We start from the raw sequence: 13,509 nt of genomic DNA on the forward strand, positions 1-13,509 counted from the left end.
ACTCCACACACTTATCTGCACAATACACCCCTGTGGAAAAATAAAATAAAATTATTTAAATTGACATTTTCCCCACAGTCTCTGGCCAGAGAAGCTAATGGCCATTCCAAGGCCATATCATTTCATTTATTCCTATAGTATTCTAATGAGACAAGAATAGTCATTATTCATCCAATAATAAATGAAACAGAGGTACAGAATGTAAACAAACAAAAAAACTTGTCCAAGGAAACATCTTGAATGACCAACATTGCAAATAAGTTATCTAAAGCATTCTGATCTTTATACCAATTTTCTTCATGCTCGAATATGCAATTTGATAATATAGATTTTATTGAGATCTACTCTGTACAAGGCATATGCTTGGAACTCCTGCAAATATGATGACTGTGTATCTCAGGGACAGTAAATAGGGCAAGTAAACACATGTATAATCAGGGTGTCATTAAGGTTTTATGGAAAGAAAACAGGTTAGAATGAGGTTGAAGTCAATTTGAAACTAGCTTCTCAATGTGGTTGTTAGTAGCTCTATGACCTTGGGTGAGGTTTTTAAATTTCTCTCAGATTGAAGTTTCCCATCAGGAACAAGGAAGTAATATTACCAACTTTGCAGAGTATTAAATGAGATTAGCATATAGTGAGAATATCATATGTTGTAGCTGTTGCTTTTGTTACCATTTCTATTACCTTTACTGTTATTTAATGACACTGAGCCCTTTTATTTTGGAATGCAAAGACTCTCAGGATTTTTTTAAAAATAAAAACTGCATATGTATAAGATGTACAACATGATGTTTTGATACACATATACATAGTGAAATGATTACTACAGTCAAGCTAATAGCATATCCATCTCCTCACTTGGTTATCTTTTTTTTTTTCATTTTTGTGGTGAGAGCACCTGAGATATACTCACATAGCAATTTTTCAGTATACAATGTAATTATACTCACCATGCCGTACCTTAGATCTCTAGAACTTATTCATTCCATGTAACTGAAATTTTGTGCCTTTTCACTAGCATCTCCAAATTTCCACCAACTTCCTGCCCCTCATAACCACTTTTTGGCTCTCTGTTTCTATGTATTCAGCTTTTTTGGATTTTGCGCGTATGTGAGATCATGAAGTTTTTTTCTTTCTGTCTCTTTCTGAGGAGCGTCATGTTCCCTGGGGCCAACAGATCTTCATGTTCTGTTGCTTCCTCTCTGAGGGGAAGGAACCAGGGGAAACTGGACAGCTCCTCTAGCCTGATGACCTCCAGACCCTTCCCCCAGCTTCCCACAGGCATTGTGTTTGTGAAGAAAGTTAGAGAAAGGAAAAAATAATAATAAATGATAATAAGCAGCTTATTTAACTTAGCATAATCACTTCTAGGTTCATCCATGTTGTTGGAAATGGCAGGATCATCTTTTTCTTCTTTTTAAAAGCTGGGTAATATCCCATTGTATATATAAACCACAATTTGTTTATTAATTTATCCATGACAGATACTTAGGTTGTTTCCATATCTTGGCCATTGTGAATAATGCTGGAGTGCAAAAGACTCTTGATTACCAGTTATAATTGGTAGACTGTGGTAAGTCTCATGCATCTGACTCATTTGCTTTCTGGTTCCATGCATCCTCCCTCCTCTTCTTTGACTCAACCCCCAAATTTGAGTTCAGTTCTATCCCAAATTCAGACTGCCTATAGTCATAGTCAGGGAGACTTCGACAAACACTAGTAAGTCAAGTGAATCAACACCAACTTTTCCTCTCTAGGGGAATTTTATGTACTAAGCTCTCTTTTTTGGTAACTAGGCCCCTACCTGGGGGCCTGATCCCTATCATAAAGTACAGTTAGCTTCTATATTTGCCTTTTTAACCTGCACGATAATATAGGTCCCACAAACCCAGGACTCTGAGTATTGTTTTAATCAGTTTTCATGATTCTGCAATCTATCTTCATGCTTGATTCCATGACTGGCCCCTGATCTCTGCTGGTAGTGCTCCTTTCTGCCAGATTCACTGCATATTTTCTATCTAGGACTCCCTAAGGAATCTTTCATAATTAAGAGACAGCTTTAGCTGCTGAACTGCCAGTATCTTCCCAGTGTGTGAATCTTATAACTGTCATCAGATCTTCTGGAGAGAACAATTTGTCTGTCTACATATGCTTTCTCTTCGTATGTTGAACCTTGATTAATTCATGGCCACCCCACCCTGGTCAGCATACTCAACTCTCATATCCTCACCCCTCCTGCTCATCTTTGACTTAACTTTTGTTAAGACTATTTATTCCATCTAAGAAAATCCTGGATCCTGACAGGAAGTGGAGTTCCTCAGAGATTTCCTGTTCAAACAAGTTTTGTGGCCAATATTGGTATCCAGAGAAATTAAGATGATACTGAATATCAGTGGAAGGTTGATACTGAAAACAAGTTACCAGATGAAAGTCTGAATGACATTCTGGAAGAGCTAAGATCGTGAAATTGTGTTGGGATGAGGAAGCAGAGATATAGGCATGTGGTAAGCATGAAACTTGAGATATCTCTATACCAGTTGGCAGAGACACCATTTTCTGCTTTCTTCCCTCTCCTTTGCTCCTGATAAGATGATGTTTCCCCAATCACTGTTCTGTGGCCTCAACATTATTGGTTATTTGATGGATCAAAATTTGTCATTATTTGGAACATAATGAATTTTCATAGGACTGTATCACTTTATCTAGAAGAAATCAGACTTTTCAATGTAAACTATATCCTCAATTTTTTCCTAGAACAAGATTCATTTGTTGTATTTGATACTCCATTTTACTATGACAAAAGCATGCAGGCCAAGAACTGACAGTAATATACCAACAATTTAAAAAAAGAAATTAAAAACAAAAATAAAAAATGGTTTAAAAAGTGAACAGTGAGCAAAAATCCTCAACAGAACATGAGCAAATACAATCCAGCAACACATGAAAATGTTTATTCACTATGAACAAATAAAAGTTCTCCACAAAATACATTGGTTTAACATCTGAAAATCAAGCAGTATAATATAGCAAATTAATAAAATAAAGGACAAAAACTACATAATCAACTCGATAGAGACAGAAAAACATTTGACAAAATTCAACTCTATCAAGTCATAAAAACACCCAACTAAATACATACAAAAGAGAAATTCTTCTACTTATATATGATAATGGGTATCTATCTATCATCTATCTCTATCTCTCTCTCTATCTATCTATCTATCTACTAAAAAAAACATAAACTAAAAACATAAATCAAACCTTAGCAAATTTCTTATTTAGAAATTGAATATTATCCTCAACCAGTGTATCTTTATCTTTTTTGTAGAAACTGAATACCTATCCTCAACCAGTATATCTTCTATTTAAATCATTTTTCACGTTTTAAATGAGTTATTTTTTTTCTTTTATTATTGAGTCATGAGTGTTATTTATATATTCTGGATACTTGTCCCTTACCAGATATAAAAGTTTCAAATATTTTCTTTCTTTATATCAGTCGTGTTTTTATTTTCTTGATGGTTAATTTCAGAGCTGGGCTGAGAAAGTACAAAAAACATTGTATTGGGCCAGAAAGCAAGAAAGTTTTCAAAGACTAAGGGGAACATATTCCAAAAGCATAGGATTCAGCTTGGATGAACTCCCATTGGCCAATTCTGGGACAGTTTGAACAAATCTGTACTGTAACTAATTGTAAAACATTAAATTAAAGAAATAAATGAATTAGTAGTGATATAAATAAAAGCAAGGGCGAGAGAATAAAGTAAAAGAAACAAATGTATACACAACTGGCAAATATAATTATCACACCATATACTTACTTTTAAATTTGTCAATAAAAGGAAACAAATAAGCATCTTGCTTTTCCATTTAGAAAATATTCAATTGGTGGAGAAAGCTGTTTTCTATAGAAGAATTCTAGGCCACAAATGAAGAAGAAGAAAAAGGAAACAAAAAAATTTCATTATTTTAGTCTCTAATTAAATAATTGACTAAGCAAGAATGATCAAATGTTTGATTTAAAAATTGTTGGAAAACGCACTGGCTGTTACCTATATGCAAGAGTATTGCCCCATAGATTATTTGCTAGATGAAAACAAATATAAATTGACCTCGTGATGAAGAGATCTGGCTTTCATCACCATAACCGAGCATTATAAATAGTGAAGCAACTTGATACAGTGCACCTTCTAGTGTAGTATAATATGAAGTACATAGAACATGTGAAGGATTCTTGCCAAAAAAAAAAAAAAAAAAAAAGTTTAACCTGAATCTAAGCTTTTAGACCTAACTTCCAATGTATAGGATATTCAGGATTTGGATAAATAGATTAAATACCATTGTAAGTAAACAATTAGACCAAAAAAGAATGTAATGCATTTTGTAAGTTTATTGACCTGTTCTTTTCAAAAAGTCAATGTTGGTAGGGGGTAAAATTGGAGGATTGTTATAAAATAAAAGTGGCTGAAGACATACAATAACAAAATGCAATACAGAGATCTTGACTGGATCTCATTTAAACAAAAACAGCTATAGAATATGGGTTTGGGAAAATTAGGGAAAATTGAATAAGGGCTATATATTAGTTGATATCAGGGATATTTTAATGCTTTTTTGGTGTGATGATAAAATAATGATTATGTGTGAAAATATTTTTAGGAGTTGCATGCTGAAATATTTGAAAGTGTCATATTTGCAAATTATTTCAAAACCTTCGATAAATACACACACATAGAGAACTAAAAAACTATAAAATGTTAATATTTGTTGAATCTAGTTGGTGGGTATGTGGATGTTTATTAGAGTAGTCTTTCAACTTTTGTCCATTTTTACATTCTTTTATAATAAAAAGTGGGAAAATAGCATTTTTTCAGGCTTTGATTTTTATGTTTTATTGTTTTACCAACAGTTATGAAACTTAACCTCATTAAAAAACAGGAAATTAAAATATATTAGTAATGTTGCTGCTTAATTTTTTTAGTAAGCTTTCAGTTTTACTTTAGAGAAATAATTGATAAATTAATATTTATTTTTTGAGGAAGTAACAGCTATCTAAATTATTATGTCCATTAAAATAAAAACTTCTGAATAGTAAGTGTCTCTAGGTGGTGGGATTCTATATAATTTTACTTTCTACTTTCTGTATTTTCTAATTCTTTAATCATAGTAATGGTTAACATTTATTAAATATTGCTCCATGTTAAGCACCATGCTCAGTTCTTTATATACGATTTCTTATTTATTCCTCACAAAAATATTTAAACTGTTAAAGAGGTAAGATTAAAGAAAATGGAAGAAAACTAGGTAAAATAAAAACAGGTTTTGAATAATCATTATAAAAAATGGGAGCAGGATCTATTCAGGTATACATAATAGGGTTTTCAAGTAAGGCTGAGACTCTAGCTGAGGGTAGAGCTATAGGTTAGAGTGTAAAGTATAAGGACTCTAGTGTGTGCAATAGTGTTGTTTTATTCTTCCTGTATCATAACCCATGTATGTAGAAGCAGAGAAGGTAGATGGATAGGTTGGTCTAAAAGTGGAGTTGGCAGGGCAAATGGAATAAAAGCGTAAGGAAACATGAACTTGATCATGCTGACAAAAAGAGGGATTGAAGTAGTGTACCACATTATCTAGAGAAGAAATTAATCCTTAGCTGGGAGGTGGTAGCTCAGAGGCTGAGGGTTTTCAGTACATAGGAGCCATGAACAACAGAGCAATCATTCTTATACAGGCAAGACATTAACTGTATTAACTGATGTCAGAATCTACTTATTAAGATATTCTCAAATGTATAACCTACCCACTGAAGAGAAGCAGAGTTTCCGAGGGACGTAATAATCATACTTTTAGACCCACCCACTAGGTAAAAAGGCCTTTGTGTAGGAGAGTGTTTGAAAACCTACAGGATTGAAGACTTATGAAAATATTTGAGATAGAGACTAGGGAGAAAAAAGTATGATGAGCTCCTCTCTTTGAAGTATAGATATACATCTGGCTTCCAGGTGTCATTTATGTTGAGAAATAAGGATCAATGCTGAAGGACCTCAGACATTTGTGAGAAAACAAACAAATCCTCAGTACAGATAGTATGTTTATTACTACCTTATTATCTCCACTTAAAGATTAGAATTAAAAAATTTTCAATAAAAAGGTTAATATATGACATACAGAAATGCCAAAGAAAAAAACTTTTCTCAAAATTAGCTTTTATGGGAGGAATCTAGAGAAACAGAGTAAGCAGTACTTCTTTTAAAAAGTAAAAAACAGAAGCTCAGTCCTCATGTCTTATGCAAAAACATGAAAAGTCAAGCCTGAGAAGTTGAGGTATAACATTCAGGGATTAATAGGCAACACATCTTTATTGTTTTTCATATTCATATTAGCCACACATGGTATTAGTAGAGCTGCCACTATGTAAGGTTTCTGTGAAAATACATTTTTTTCCTTTGCCTTTCTTTCTTTATTTGAAGATCATATTAAATATATTTGATTGATGTCAGTGTGCATGAAAACATCATGCCTAGCAATGAGTCAGGTGCTATAAGGAATGTCTAAGAGGCACAAAATATGATGACTTTTCAAAAGAAACAAATCAAATGCAGAGAGATTTGTACTTAAGAACCAAATAATAGAGATGTCATGAACAGATATTTGAGTTTACTTCCACCAATCATTGTAGTTAATAAAAATTTAATAAATTCTTCAAGTGTATTTTGAATGAAGTACCAGATTGATTGGTAGATATAGGGAATATTCATTGGTTTCAGAAACGGTAAAGTGGTGAAAATGTGTATGGTTTATATGCATGTATGTGTGTGGGTGGGACTGAGGGAGAGAAAGATTATTTATAAATTGAACAGCCACAAGCTGGGTACAGTAATGATTCAATTAAAGTTTTAAAATATTTTATCAAATACTTGAATACAAGATATTTCACTAGGTGTTAAGACAGAAGGAGAATATCTCAAGTAGAAGATATTTAAGAGTATGGTTAGAAATATGATTAGATTAAAAGCTAGATATGACCATGGCAATTTTTAATCAGTGTACGGGAATATTAAAAATTTCAGATGTTCTATAAGAAACAGAGAAATGTCAGGTGCTCCTCAAACTAAAAAATTAAAAGATTGTGAAATTTTGCCATATTGACAGTTTCATCTGTGTCCTTTTCCTGTCATTAAACTTCTTTGCATTTATCTTCTTTACTCTGTGATGGGCAAAAAGACTAGGATAGCGGTGTTATCTGAGTACATGGATCTGTCCACTTTCCCTTTATAGGGCTGCTTTAACTGAACTGTGAAGTAGGAACTATTACAGGTTTCACAAAAAACTTCTACACCTGTGGAGTGAAGTAAATTTACAAGTTTTTAATTGTTTTTTCTTTAAATTTTTAACAATAGTATATAACGGGTCTGAGAATTTTTATTGTAATTGGTATGAATGGGGAAGCACCCATTTCCACACAGCCTTCATGAGACAGTAACATGGGCCATGAGAGGCTCAGCAGATAATGCAAGGCTCAGTAGATAATGCAAAACCAGAACAAAAACAGAGACTGCAGGCCACTGAGACAGACCAAGTCAGGCAAAACACTTACCTTCATACCTGCCTAACCACCCCCAAGAAGAAATTGAATGGCAACACAAAATTACACCTTAAGAATTTTATACGTATTTCATAAGTATCTGTTTATGTCAACTGCTTAATACAATGTGTAGTGGAGCCTCAGGTATTATTTTCTAAACTTCATATTAGTAATTAGGTCTCAAGGTAAAGGGCTCTTCCCAAATTATTGACAAACGGATTTCCCTACCCAACAACTTCTGTCAAAAGTTCCTGCTTGTACCTGAGCAGATATAAAACATTACTTATGGAATGTGCCTGGAGAAAATTTATAGCTGTCTGGGTTCAATAGCTTATGAAAAAATACTTTTTTCAACAAGTATTTATTCAGCCAATTTATTAGGATATATATGTCACACTGTGCTAGGAGTTGAAACATAATCAAACACTGATCTTCCCTATATTCATTATCTATCGATGTGCATCACATTACCCCAAAACTTAGAAATTTAAGACAAACATTATCTCACACAGTTTCTGAGAGCAAGAAATCCAGGAACAGCTCACCTGACTCATTCTGATTCCGGGCTTCTCATGAGGCAACCATCAAGTTGTTAGCTAGGCCTGCAGTCACCTGGAGGGTTGGGTAATTGGCTTCCAGTGCACTCATGTGGCTGATGGCAGGTGGCTTCAGTTCTTTGCCATGCAGGCCTCTCTCGTAGGGCTGCTTAGTATAGGGCAGTGGGTAACACCCAGTGTAATTGGTGAAAGAGAAGGAGCAGAGGTCAAGAGAGAAGGGGAGGGTAAACTCAAGTCAGATGCCAATTTTTCGCAACGAAATGTTGGAAATGACATGATATACCATCATTTCTGTATTTTACTAGCCACAGAGACCAGCCCTGATACATCCTACCTTATGGCACTTATATGTAGTTGTGGTTATATACCATAGAAAAGTAAACAAATAAATTACAAAAATAGTTACAGAAGAGTCAGTGATGACCTACTTAAGCTGAGACCTGAGGGATGGAAAAGAACTACTCATATCACATATTTATATCCTACCTTTATATTTCACATTACCTTTATGAAAATAATGTGAAGTACAAATGACATTAAAGGTGTAGGCATGGTTCTTCTAAAAACAGAATATGGCTCCTAGGTAAATTCCAGCATACTACAAGGCATGAGACTATTAAGACTAGCTGAATCCACTTAAGTCACAAGGCTAGGAAAAAAGAGAAAGCTTTTGGAAACCAGTCGAACTAAAATATAAGGCCATTAGACTAGAGATTTCCCTGCTTTTTGTAATTGCATCTTTGTGTCCCTTAAGTCTGAGGCTGGGGTCTTGGAATGAGCTCACAGAGGGAAAATTCCAGAGAAAATAATTGTGAAGCCTTGTCATAATTCTCACATATTTACGAGTAAAGGTATGAACAGATTGAACTTCATCATTTCCTACATGTTCTCTCCATCCCAGTCAGGGATAAATCTATAATGTGTTCTTCCACAAGACAAATGCTATCTCTCTTTGCTTAAAAATGTTTTAATTTAATTATAGTTTTTGCTGGCTCTGCTTCAGCCCTCATAATAAATAAAAGCATTCTCCCTCCATTGGGTTAAACCTGGTGCCAGTGTTTGCTAGATCAGCCGACCGCTCTCCCCAAAAAGGAAACACTATCTGGAGCACTAGGAGAAACATCAGTCCCCCTGTCATTGGCATATTGTTTTCCATTTGTAGGAAATGAAAATTGAAACGGCTGGTCATGTTTAGAAATACTAAAATGGCTGACGTTGCAATCTTCAAATATTTTAGTTAGATGTTTTATGCCCACCTCCTGCCCAGTTCTCATGGCAGATCCGAAGGACTGGCACCCAATCATTTGAGTATTGCTTGCTCTGCCCATAGACAGAAGCACTCTTTATTCTGAGGAATAAATAATCCTAGACTTAACTGTACAATGTAAATACGGTGATCAATGGAATGTGAAAACCTTTGGAGTTGTCGCCAAATTAATAATGCACTGTGCCTATTGGAGGAAGGACAGGAAAACCTACATCCACAGCTCTCTACAATCACTAGCATCTCCCCGACAAGTCAGAGGAGCCAAATCCCCCTATAGTTCTCTCAGTGCTTCTTGCTTTTGTGTACTTAATGACTTCCTCTTATTCACACCCACACATATGCCCACATGGACACATGCACACATAGGAGATGACTTCAGCTAATGGCTTCTGACCTTTCAAACTAAGCAGAAACCCAGGCATTAACAATGTGCACATGGAACATGTGCCCAAATCCTTCTCATAACAGATATAATACAAACTGATCTGTCCAGAATTCAAGTTAATTGCACCCATTAGCTGTTTTTGCATCATATAAGTATAGCATCAAAAGGTGAAGTTGCTCTTAATTGCAGACAACCTCCAATGACTAAGTCCCTGAGCAAGTTGAAGACCCATGATATGTATAGCTTACTGAATAATTAATTAGGGCTTAGTCTCTTCAGACTGCTGCTTAATCAGGTTCATCCTAGGACTTTAGCTATCTTAAAGAACTCTGTGTTAGGAAGATGCCATATATTCTAATACCATAGGTATAGATTTAACCATCAAAACAAAGTACCCAGTTATTTAATATTAAAACTTAGTGTTTTTAGTATTTTTTATCAAAATAATTTTCTTTCCTCTCAGGGCCATAGTCAATATGTTTGAAGTTTCTTTTCAATGAAAAGTTGTATACTTCTTTACTCCACAAAGTCAAAGCTGGGTTGTTCCTGTGTCATCAAACTCACTGAAGCAGCTGAGTTATTATATTGGTGAAATTAATTTTTGAAATGAAGACATGCTGTGATCTGCTTTAAAAGGAAGATAAAAGCCTAAACAATTAAAATGGTTTTCTATTACAGCTAATGTGCAATATGGATTCTAACATAATTAGTTGAGTTGGGAAAATTATCTTTACATTATCAATCCCTTCGTTTAATACACTTACCGTTGATTTATTCATTCAAAAATATTAATTGAGCGTCTTCTAGGTGCCAACCCTTGTAAAGGAAAATATAAGAACAAAAATAAATGCAACAGTTTCTGTCATTGAAAGCTCTTTGCTTAATAGATCTATGAATTCACCTGGTCCTGGGAAGTCAGCGGGGCGTAAAACAGACACTTTACAGTGCTCTTTCCAAAAACCTGATTTTTTTTTTTTTTCTGAGAAATAAGTTGTACTAATACATTCTCTATTTTGCTCTGGCCACAGTCCTAAATTTCCTTTATACAATTTAATTGTACTTAATTAAAATGTTCCTTCTGGTATTTAGGGTCTTAAAATGAACATAAATCAATTTATTTAAATTGGAGTAATCTTAAATACTTCTGTTTGTTTGTTTTTCCAGTTGGTAGTTCTATTATTTTATTATTATTATTATTTTTGGTCAAATTGGTAGGAATAAATTCTCTTTAGAAATTAATTGTAATAACATTCCTTCATAATTATATTTGGGAAGAGAGAAAATTGATACTCCTTAATACTGAGCTGTACACCAATAAATCTCAGTAGATTGGAAAATACCTTCCATTTTCTATTAACTGACTCTTGGCCTGGAATTTCCCCTAATGACAATATTTTCTCGTAGCACCTTCCTGTGCTGAGAAACAAAACACGAGTGATTTTCATGGGAAGTTACATAATATCTCACTTTGTTTCAAGATGATGGCATTTCCAACAAGGTGTAATTGCTAAAAAATGAACATGAAAGGAAAACAGCAGCTCAAAAGGTGAAATGTAAGGAAACTTCATAATGATGTAGAGATGGTATTTGCATGTTCCATCAGGCTCATTCTGGTAGCTTTCTTTTTGTCTAAGCCTGAGGGCTCACCCCATCACAGTTCCATTTTACACTGTTCCCCTTGATCTTTTTTTATTATCACTCTCTCAGATGGCTCAGCTGACAAAGAGCTCAGGTGTTTTGTGAAAAGGTTAACACAGGAATAATTTCAATTCTTTCACAACCAGATTTGGAATCCATAGCCAAAATCAACTCTCTCTGACCTTGTAAAGCTATCAAAATATTTGCTCTTTCTCTTTCTCTGTCTCTAATTTTTTTCTAATATTTTTCTTTCTTCTTCCTCTTCCTCACTTTATCAAATTTCTCACAAGCCCTTAAATTGTAAAATCTTTGTAAAACTACACCTACTATTTGAATCATGATTTACATCTTCAAGGCATGTTTCTTTGCCTTAGCTTATTTAGTGATAAGATTAATATTGTCAGTTATTCATTTATTCATTTATTAGTTTCCAAACTAGAACTGAACTAGCAGCAGTAGGATTAGAGAATTACCATTTTTGACTCTGAAAGTAATGAATTAATTCATAAAAGGATATTCAATTGAAGTTACAACCATTGTGCACAATATTATGAAGAAAGCAGATATTGACCCAATCATAAAGTGTCACTTTGCAAATTACTTACTAATTCAAGAAAAACTGTACTATTATGGTAGAGTGTTGGCAGTCCACGGGAACTATGCAATCAAATTTAGTATTACTACTAGTGGTGTTGTGATATACTAAAACACATGTATTTTTGTCAAAAATGTTTAACCTAAATCTAATAATGAGAAAACAATTACACATAGGCATAATATGGGATACTCTATGAGACAACTGGTCCAGTCTGTTCATAAAACTTTCTGTCTTAAAAAAAAAGTATATGTGTTGAAAGGAGAAGGGGAGTTAAGAAACTGTTCTATATTAAAAGAAAATGAAGAGACATTAAAGCTAAATGTAATATGTGAACTTTTATTGAGAATTGGATTGGGGGATAAAACATATTGCAGTAGGCAAAATAATGACCCTTCAAGGATATCCATGCTCTAATCCCCAAACCTGTGAGTATGTTGTGTTAGAAGGAAACAGGAAGTAGAGTTGTTAATCAGTTGGCCTTAAAATAAAGAGATTACAGTAGTTTAACCAAGTGAGTCTAATATATTCATAAGGATCCTTATGTATGGAAGAAGGAACCAGAAAGGGGAGTGTCAGAGTAATATGTAAGAAAGACTGTCCTGACATTTCTGGTTTTGATAATGTAAGGGGGCCATGAGCCAAATGATGGGGGCAGCATCCAAAAACTGGAAAAGCTAGGAAAACGGATTCTCCTACAGCTCTGAAAAAGAACAGAACCCAGTAGATACCTTGATTTTAGCCCAGTGAGAACCATTTCATACTTCTGAATTCTAGAACAAGATAATAAATATGTGTTTTATTAAGGTACTAAAATTGTAGTAATTTGTTAAGGCAGCAACAGGAAATCGATAGAGTCCCATTTTACCAAGATAGGAGAAACTTAGTTTGAGTTAATCTAGAGTTTTCTTTCCATTTTAGTTCTTTGAAGGGGGAGGGAAAGAAGATAAGGGACGAGTGGTATGCTATGGTATGCTGAGTTGACCATCCATCATCCCCTCTAGGTCTTTATCTAGGCACAGAATCATCTTCTGAGATGTCCTTTTTCTGATCTGGTCCTTAACTGTTTGTCTGTGGAGGTCATGGCTGTTCCAAGTACAAGGCTTATTCAGGTCTGGCATATTATCAGCTATTTCTATGAGCTTCACTAGGGTCACTTTGTATTCTTGTACCAGGTCAGAACACAGGAGTGCTCAATGAAGCTGATTAAGCCTCCTTAAAATAAGAGCAGGATTTTTTTTTTCTCTTCTATTTATCAACTCTCTGGGTTCCACCTAGGTGTGGGGACGAGCACTGCCTCTATCTTTCATTATCCAGGATTCATAGGTCAATCTACCATCCTCTCCAAAGACCTTCCTTATCGCTATCCAGTAATATTTAATCTAGTTGGGGGAGGGAAAACAGCCATTGCTTTTCAGATGGTTTCTCAACTCTCTTGTCCAAATCATGTGTCTTTTCCTTTTTCTTTAGAGGGCTGGA

The sequence above is a fragment of the Rousettus aegyptiacus genome, unplaced genomic scaffold (genome assembly GCF_014176215.1).
Source record: "Rousettus aegyptiacus isolate mRouAeg1 unplaced genomic scaffold, mRouAeg1.p scaffold_m13_p_11, whole genome shotgun sequence".
NCBI lineage: Eukaryota > Metazoa > Chordata > Mammalia > Chiroptera > Pteropodidae > Rousettus > Rousettus aegyptiacus.